Source organism: Limulus polyphemus, unplaced genomic scaffold (assembly GCF_000517525.1).
Source record: "Limulus polyphemus unplaced genomic scaffold, Limulus_polyphemus-2.1.2 Scaffold3, whole genome shotgun sequence".
Lineage (NCBI taxonomy): Eukaryota > Metazoa > Arthropoda > Merostomata > Xiphosura > Limulidae > Limulus > Limulus polyphemus.
The window spans coordinates 575444-584771 of NW_013665613.1; positions in this window are offsets into that span (position 1 = coordinate 575444).

Consider the following 9328-nt stretch of genomic DNA (forward strand, 5'->3'; position numbering starts at 1 on the left):
TCCTTATTTGGTATTGTGATTAAGTACTGTCCACATTTTTCTTATAACATTTTTGATCTGCTGCTTTCTCCATACTATTTACGTTATTTGTTAAAATGTACTTCTTGAAAACCTTTAAATATGCATATACTTAGTACTTGTATTTCACAAATACTTCTCCGATTATCTTTAAAAAATGTTGCAAATTATTTTCTGATGACCTTTAGAAGAGACTAATCCTTTAAAAATAAGGGTAATTCAAAAATTACTTTAAAACACCAAAAGAATATGAATGAAAATAAGAAGAGTAATATGTTAAAATAATGCAGTGGTTGGAAAAGATCAGGTAGAATAATGAAGATACCTGAAAGAAGTTAGATTGTTATTGATGCTAAAGTCAATAACAATGAGTTAAGGTATTGATATTTTTTTTTTATATCTAATGTGATTTAAAATTATTTCACAGAATAGAGTTTCAAAAAAGTATGCATAAGTTTCATCACCAGTGTAAAACAAAAACCAGAGGCCAAAAATAAGTACTAAATTACTATTATACTCTTGTTGCATGTTTATCTGAACAACAGGTATTAACCTGACATACTGTTTAATGAAAATAGAATAAGGTAGAGTTGTACTTTTAAGATGTATTTCACAATACTTACATAGTTACAATCCTTAGTCACAATGACAGAGACTTAAAAGTTATTGGATCTGACAACAGAAAACATTACAGATAATGATTACACATAAACATAAAACATATTACATTATATATATATAATTCTTGCTCATATAGATACTTTGTGTTATTGTTCTTATACTAGGTTATCAAAAGGATGATAAATAAAAATAATACTTAACCTTTTTAACTAAACAGCATACTGGTTTGTAACAGCACACAATTGGAAAGTAGATCAACGGGAAAAATTACTACTATACATTATAGTAACTTTTATTACAATAAATAAAACATTAATTAAAAAACAAGAAATTTAGTACTTATTTGTGGCCTCTGGTTTTTGTTTTGCACTGGTGATGAAACTTAAGCATACTTTTTTGAATTGACAGTATAAGTACATTGAACAACATGCAAAAAAACAATGTACTATAACTATTACATTTTAACTGTTTCTAACTAAGTCATAAGTACCTTAAAATATTTCCTTTAGCTACTCGATATGAACTTGACAATAGAAACTTTCAGACTGTAGATGAAATAGCTTAAAACCTCTATTGAGTAAAATGTCATTTTATTCATCCGTGAATATATGGAGTCATAGTGTTGACTGCTTGAGTACAGAGTGATTTTCATGTTAAAATTGAAAATACTTTTCTTTATTTGGAAATTTCCAACTTTCATTTGTGAAACCTTTTAAACCTCCTAAATAAATATCAAACATTTTTTTTTTTAGTAAAACATTATATTCTAATAAGGTACTTCTCTCTTCTCACAAGATTAACTATTCTTGTTCATTGCTGTCCCATATATGCAAACTTTTTCTTTATGCATGCCACAAGCCTTCTGCTCCCTCCTACTGAAATCAAGTGATTCCAACGTATCTCTCATGTAAGTCATCATGCGTCACCTCTTTGCCAATAGGAGCATAGTATACTCAATATATAACTCCCTCAATGCATCTCTATAGAACTATCACTTCTTGTTTGGCAGTGCTTGTGTTTGGACGTGTTTCTTTTTTTATTACTTGATTTAAACAGTTTCTTCTCAAAGTGGTTATACTTTATAAACTACCTAGTTATAGTCACTTATTTTTTTTATAGATTCATCTTTTTTGTCAACTTTTGAAGAAAAACATCAATTCCTAAGTCAGTGTCACCAGTTCGGGTGTCTCAATTTCGACAGGCCCTTTATCTCAGGTCTCTGGTGTGGACGACCCAATGGGAAATTTATCAACATTTATTCGCAGGTAGATTGAAAATTACATGGGTCAGCCTCTATCTCCTGACATTATCCCACTACCTCCTGAACACGTTGAACCTGTTAAAACTGACAAGGACTTCAATTACTTGTTTCCACCTCTTGAATTTGCCATACCTTACCATAGGACTCAGTTCAGCCTTTCATGGTTTTTTTTGGATTGTATCTCTCAGGTATGTGATTTTTTATCCCTCGCCCCTATTTCTTATGACCCATGTCCTTCCTTACTGCATAAACATTCTTCCAAACCCTATTTGTTTTTTTCTCTCCCCTGACATGCTGAACAATTTCACTCCCTGTTAAACGTAGGCATTACCATGCCCCCCATGAGCTTTGGATCAGTTTGCCCTCACTTATCATCGTGCAAACTGTCCTTATCTTGATCAGCAACTGTTGGGTTCTGTTTTATCCATTTGGGGGTGGGCCCTGAATCTCCTATCAGTTTAAACCAATTACCAATTTTCCTGCTTACATCTGGTTAATCACATTGGAGAAGCCCTACATCCATCATACCCAATACCTAGTCCATTTGGGTGTCTTTTTCAACACTCACCTCAGTCGGGCCCAACCTTCTCTCCGACTTCATTCCATGGAATTGTTAGTTTGCCATTCCCTGTCTGCTCTCTCACTTTTTGTACACGAGGTTCAATCATTCTTGGGGGTGTGGTCTTCCATGACACCACTGGTCCCCATAGGTCATGCACATATGCATTTCCTACAGTAGACTCAGCACGATCAATGGAACTTTGCTCAGGATCCCTTGACTGCTCCTATTACACTTCCTCCTTCCCTTGTGAATGATCTGCTTTGGTGGTTGTACAAGACTTGTATTTCGGTGGATGTCCCACTTCCTCCTCCTTGTCCAGATTTTCATCTGTTTACAGATGCATCCCCTCAGGGTTGGTATGCATGGGTTGATCACCAGGAGGCTGCGGGTCATTGGTCTGTCAACAAGAAGCCCTTACATATCAACATCCTCAAGCTACTAGTCATCTGTTGGGCTTTGGATCACTTCCTACCCATCACCTGACATTGTCTGGTGATGATTTATTCCGACAATTCGACAGTGGTAGCATATATCAATCACCAAGGTGGCACCCAGTCAAGATCCCTCTGTTTTCGTATCTTAGATCTCCTCTATTGGGCCCACACAGATCACATTCGTTTAATTGAATGTCGTTTTTCTGGTGCTTTCAATCTAGGGGTGATTGTCTTTCTTGACCTGACAAGATTTATCTGATGGAGTCATCCCTCGATCCTCTCATTTTCTGGTGACTTTGCAATTGTTGGGAATTTCCTCACATCAGTGCATTTGCCACTGCCCTGAATCATAAATTACCCCTCTTCTGGTCACTGGTGCCTCATCTTCAAGCTTTGCATATTGATGCCTTCAGCCAAGATTGGTCCCACAAATTCCTATATGTTTATCCAATTGCTTCATTGGGTAGTTTCCTAATCCATACCACTCCATACTGGATCCTTCTGATAGCTCCCCTTTGGTCAGCTCAACTGTAGTTTCCTCGTTTAAACCAACTCTATTTATTCCCTCCTGTAACCCTTCCCTTATTCCCCACCTTTCTTCAACAACCCCAGTCACCAGATATATTCCCACCTGGCTTTTCTCTGGTCCTTGGTGAGGAAATTGGGTTTCTCCCGTCGTGTAGCTTTTCATTTGGCTCAGTCCATATGTCCTTCTTCCATGGAGGTATATCAACATGCACACTTTACCACCATACCTGTCTTCTACTTTATCCGGATCATTCTTTCATCCCGATTATCTTGGCAGTTCGTGAGGGTAACTCCTCCTTTCATCATTTTCCCTTTCCTCTATCTCTCATCTCTACTCTCATCCCAATCCAGACAGACTTTTATATCTGGTGCATGCCTTTCATTGCTATCTTGTCTGCATGGCTTCCTTCCATGGTTCCCATTCCTGGCTCTTTATCCCTTGGAAATCCTCTTCATCATGTGATATCTTCCCTTTTATCCCCACCATGTGGGTTCTTCATTTGATCCAGTTGGCTTATTCCTCACTGTTTCCTTTCCACAGGAATTTGTTCAAAGTTACTTCTCACATTTTCCCTCGCTTCTCGCCTTCATTGGCCATTGGAGGAAATCCTGCAGTTAGTCAGGTGGACCACACTTAACACATTCATCTCCCATTACTTGTATCATATTGCAGTTTCGGCTTCCTCTGGTTTTGGCCTTCCCCCTGTGGCTGTTCTTCAAGCTTTGGTGCAATTCTAGGACTGAGTAAGCCTATATTAATGCTTTATTTTATTTCAGGGGCCCTTCATACCTTCATTACATTGATCCTGTTCTGTGAATGGTAATTATAGACATGGTTTTTTAAAAAGAACAGTTGTGTAAGTATAAGCTAAAACGAAAATGCTACATGTTTTATAAAGTATACTTTAGGCAATTAAGCATGCTATAAAAACCCTTGAAAATTTTCATGCGATCAATCTGTCTACAAACAGACCAAAGGAGAGTTAAGTTCAGATATCTTCTACATTATGGAAAACACAAAGGTAAGATTAATCTTTGTTTAAAACAATTATTCTGTTCTCTTCACTGTTATTTCTATTGATTTATACATATTCCAGTCTTATTGTTAATAAATAACTATTAATTGTGACTAATATATGTTTCAATTTCATTATTGTTTTCTTTAACAGGTATTTAATAAACTTCCCCACTCACACATAGCGCAACAACCATATGAATCATATATTTTCCAGTGAGATGAACCATCAGAATATTCTCATGCATATCCACTGGGAAATGAGTGGTATATTGTGATTATTCTGTTTAATGATGAAGTGAAGATACACATTCATCAGTATAGGGTCTATAGAAATATCACGTTATACTCTACAAAAGAAGATGTAACATTTACACATGTTGAATGGCAATAATTTAAACAACTGATATGACCAGTGACGAGGGCCATACATTTGAAATACACTGTAGACTTTGGTCTGGATCATCATAAATGTATTATTAGTGTTGCATGTAATGAGTCAAGAAATGTGTCTATTACGTTTACAACTCAATATAATATTAACAATTATATATCAAGTCTTATAACTTTAAAAAGTCTGAATGATATTCGTTATGTGAACAATTTTGCTTTATTTATTCGTATTTAAATCAAATAAAACAAATGGATTCATAAACTGATCTAATTACATTAATGATAATAACATTTAAAAATAGTTATTCAAAATATATATTGAACATATATCCCCTGTCATACAAAAACTTAGAAAGAAAAATTGTTGAGATTGTGAACTCAATGATCCCAGTTAAGCTGCTCATACATAATGGATTATGATGAAGGTATCTGACTATATCTGCTTTGACTGAAATGGATAAAAACATTGTATTAGTTAAGCTGCTCATACATAATGGATTATGATGAAGGTATCTGACTATATCTGCTTTGACTGAAATGGATAAAAACATTGTATTAGATGTGTTTCAAAATAGAACTAGTGATCTAAATGTAAGTGATTTTAATAATTTAAATCCCATTGATTTTTGTTGAAAATAGCGATTGACTTCCTCTGTAAAAATATATAAGGTTAAGTATTTATTTGTTTATAGTTAAGCACAAAACTACACAAAGAGCTATCAGTGTTCTACCCACCATGGGTATCAAAACCCGATTTCTACTAGCATTGTAAGTCTGCAGACATACCGCTGTGCCACTGGGGGGCAATATTAAGTAACTGTATTCTATATCATTATGACAAATAATATATTCGTGAGATTGGTTTTGTTTCATTGTGTGATCTACAAACAAGACTATTATGATATAAGATGGCTAATATCATCTACATAAATCACTCTGACAAAATCTCTAATTTTTTTCAAACCTTTATTAACCTTTGTGCAATAAGGATTTTGATATTTGACTTACATAAAAAGGTATATCTAGTAAGTGCATTGTTACATTAAATCACTCGAAGAGTATAGAATAAATCTCTACGGTGTTCATTGCTTCTTAGATATCAGTGATGATATTTCTAGACTGGTCAATTTCTAAAATGGACTGAAATTTTGCATAGGCAAGAACGTTTATAGTGTTAAGTAATGCTTTACCAAATCGAATTTCTATTGGTAGATTCCCCTGTTTTACCAAGTTAAAGAATGAATCACCAGCTGATAGATAGGGTGTAAGATTGTTTGTAATTTAGCACAAAGCTACACAATTGGCAATCTATGCTCTGCCAACCACGGGTATCGAAACCCAGATTCTAGCATTGTAAGTCAGCAGACATACCGCTGTGCCACTGGGGGTGGTTGTAAGATAAAATACAAAGATTGCATATCCTTCCAAGTATTCATCATATCCTACATCAATTCCTTGATCTTGAAACTGTTTTTTCATTCCACTAAATAGTATTTCGTATCATTGTGCAAAAAGCTCAGCATTAAAATGGGGTTATAAAGGTCGAACAGGAATTTATTTTCCATCCACAATAATTACCACAAATTGATACTGTAATGTTTAAAATTGTATGGGTTTTCTTCCAAGATCCATTAAATGCATCATTATTAAAACATCTTATAACAAGTTGTGTAGGTACTTGATTTAAAGGTGCATTACTGATAGATGACTGTAAGTTTCCCTGAGGAATTGAAAATGATTTGTACTTTACACACTTCAAAGGATATTTAGCAGTTACTTTCTGAAAGGCTTTTGCATGCAACAAAATGACTGAAGGACTAATTTTTACTTTTCTAATGTAGGTGGAAACGTGTTGTAGAACAACCTTCAAATCGGATTCATCACTCGATATAATACAAGATGCATTTTTTTCATATGAGGTATCACCATTGGGCAAGAACTTGTTTTGCAAAAATATGTCCAAATATAAATGGCCAATCATGAAAACAGTTTGACTACCTCGGGTATTTATGTATCAGTTGTTGATTCCATCATTATTTCCCATTATTAAAGTCGACATCATCAGAACCACCTGCTGTGTCCGTTACCCACGTAGACATATTCAGATGGCTTCTCTTAGCTTCTCCATTATAATTCAGAAGTGTTTCTATTTATGCCTTATAGGCATAGATCTTTTGAGATGAAGATATGAGTTCGTCATTCAGGTGTATATCAACTTGAGCAATTTGAGAATGAAGAAACATAGTGACAGGAACAGACTTATCTTAATCTTTTTTGTCTGTGTCATCACTTTTAACAGTCTTTGCTTTCACATGTAGATATCATTGTGCTGGATCTATGTATTCATCTTCTGATCCTGATATAGAAATTTCGATGGGTCCACTGTCAGTCACTGATTAAAGAGGATAATGTTCTGTCTACTGACCCTCTTCAATCATCATTTGTGTAGGAGGGAGAGAATATAAATCTAGCTCCGACTTTGTACACTAACAGCACTTTTCATGAGGTAGAAGGGACATAATTACTTGTCAAAAATATCAGGGCACGATGTTCTGTCTGTTGGTTTAAGTGATTCTGAATGCTGGACCTTTACATCTCTTCCTTTTATTAGGTAGAACAATATCTGAGACATCTCGAGTCATTTCTTGAGCTCCTTCTTTTACACCTTGTTTTCTGGCATCAACAGAAGGTTTTTCTTGTATGGCATCTGATGCTAAATTTATACCTGATTTAACTGCTTGTTTTCCTAAAGCTAATGATCCTTTTTTTCTGAAAAGGTATAACTGAACAAAATAGGTTGCTTAACACATTTCCCAAATCCTGACCTTGATGCCATTGGCTACATAGTAAATATGATAAACCATTTCCCACCTTGTTATCGTAATACATGTTATAACCCACTGGGTCATCATAGTAAGGTACTCATGACAATGTAAGTGATGCGTAATGATGATTCGCCCATGATCAAATGGCATACATGAACCCATTTCATTCCTTTATATCTATCTCAATAGTCTGAAAACGTATTTGGATACAGTCTGTAATGAAGTTTCATAAATGTTTCAGTGATCATGTCTCCATCCTGACCTTTAGCTTGAACAATTAATAACAGTGGCAGATGTGCATCACTGACAATAATAGGTTGTACAATATCTGAGTAAACATAGAATGAATAAAATCCGACAAACATATTAACAGTATGTGGAGCTATAGTGGACCCCAATATCATATGATTAATCACAAATCCTTGTAGTACAGGTAATATGGGCCCTAATAATAAAGTGGGTCTATCTTTCACAATGACATTTACTTATCAAGTTAATGAATCGTAGCTAAATACAGGATCTGTGCCGGATTCATGATGTAATTAAACTAACTGCAAAACAAAATGTGATACCGCAAGTTTTTATGAATCTCCGCATGGACTGAATAAACCTTCATGCGAAATTTGGCAAAGTAGTAGTACAAAACGACCATAAAAACCACAAAATGCAAAACTGAAAATTTGTATGTATCTCCCCATGGACACAATGAACTGCCATGCTCAATGTGGTGAAGATCCATCCAGAGGAGGTGAGGTAGTGGTAAAAATGCCCATAAAAAATACAAAACTGAAAATTTGTATGTATCCCAACATGGACCTAATGAACCTCCATACCAATTTTAGTGAAGATCCATCCACACCCTGCGACATACAAAAGACAACAGACAGTACTATTGTATGTATAAAGATACATCTATTTATACAATCATTTACCATCCATTTAGATCTAACATCGACTTTTTAAACACTACAATGATAAGTTATTCCATTATCATCAATTGGACAGCATAGAGTTAATTTATGAAGTTAATTAACTATGGGGCAACTAACTGTCTCTAACTTATAGCAAGGAATTTGCAAAATACTACTCAACAATTTGGTTTTTCACTCATCTTCGTAAATACTACTGTAAGACTTTGTCTAAGCAAACGAACTACATTTCATAAATTGATATACTCAATGGTTCCATCTTTCCAGAGAATATTGTGAGTAATTCTAGTCACCCAGTCACAGTGCCTCCGATCTGTCTCTGACAAAAACACACCTATACAACCACCAAATAAACATTTGAACACTACACTGAGTGGTCACAAGTAAATAGAAATAAACTAATTTTTCGTCATTTAACTGATTTATGCTAACTAATTTGTGTTCACAGACCACTATATAAATGAAAATGGTCCACACACTAATTGTCTTGTGCTACAACATGCCTAGAACTCAAGATTGTCTCGAATTGTCAGATGTTGTTAGAGGAAGGATAGTTGGTCAAGCAGATGGTGGAACAAGTCAGCGGCAAATTTCGCAGAATTTGGAATCCCGCTTTCGACAGTCAACAGAATCGTCGTGCAGTTCAGGAAACAACTTAGCAGCATCCGGGTCGTCCTGGTCCATCGAAGAGGACAAAAAGGGCTGTCAAGAGGAGCATCGAAATAGATCCCAGATTAACGAC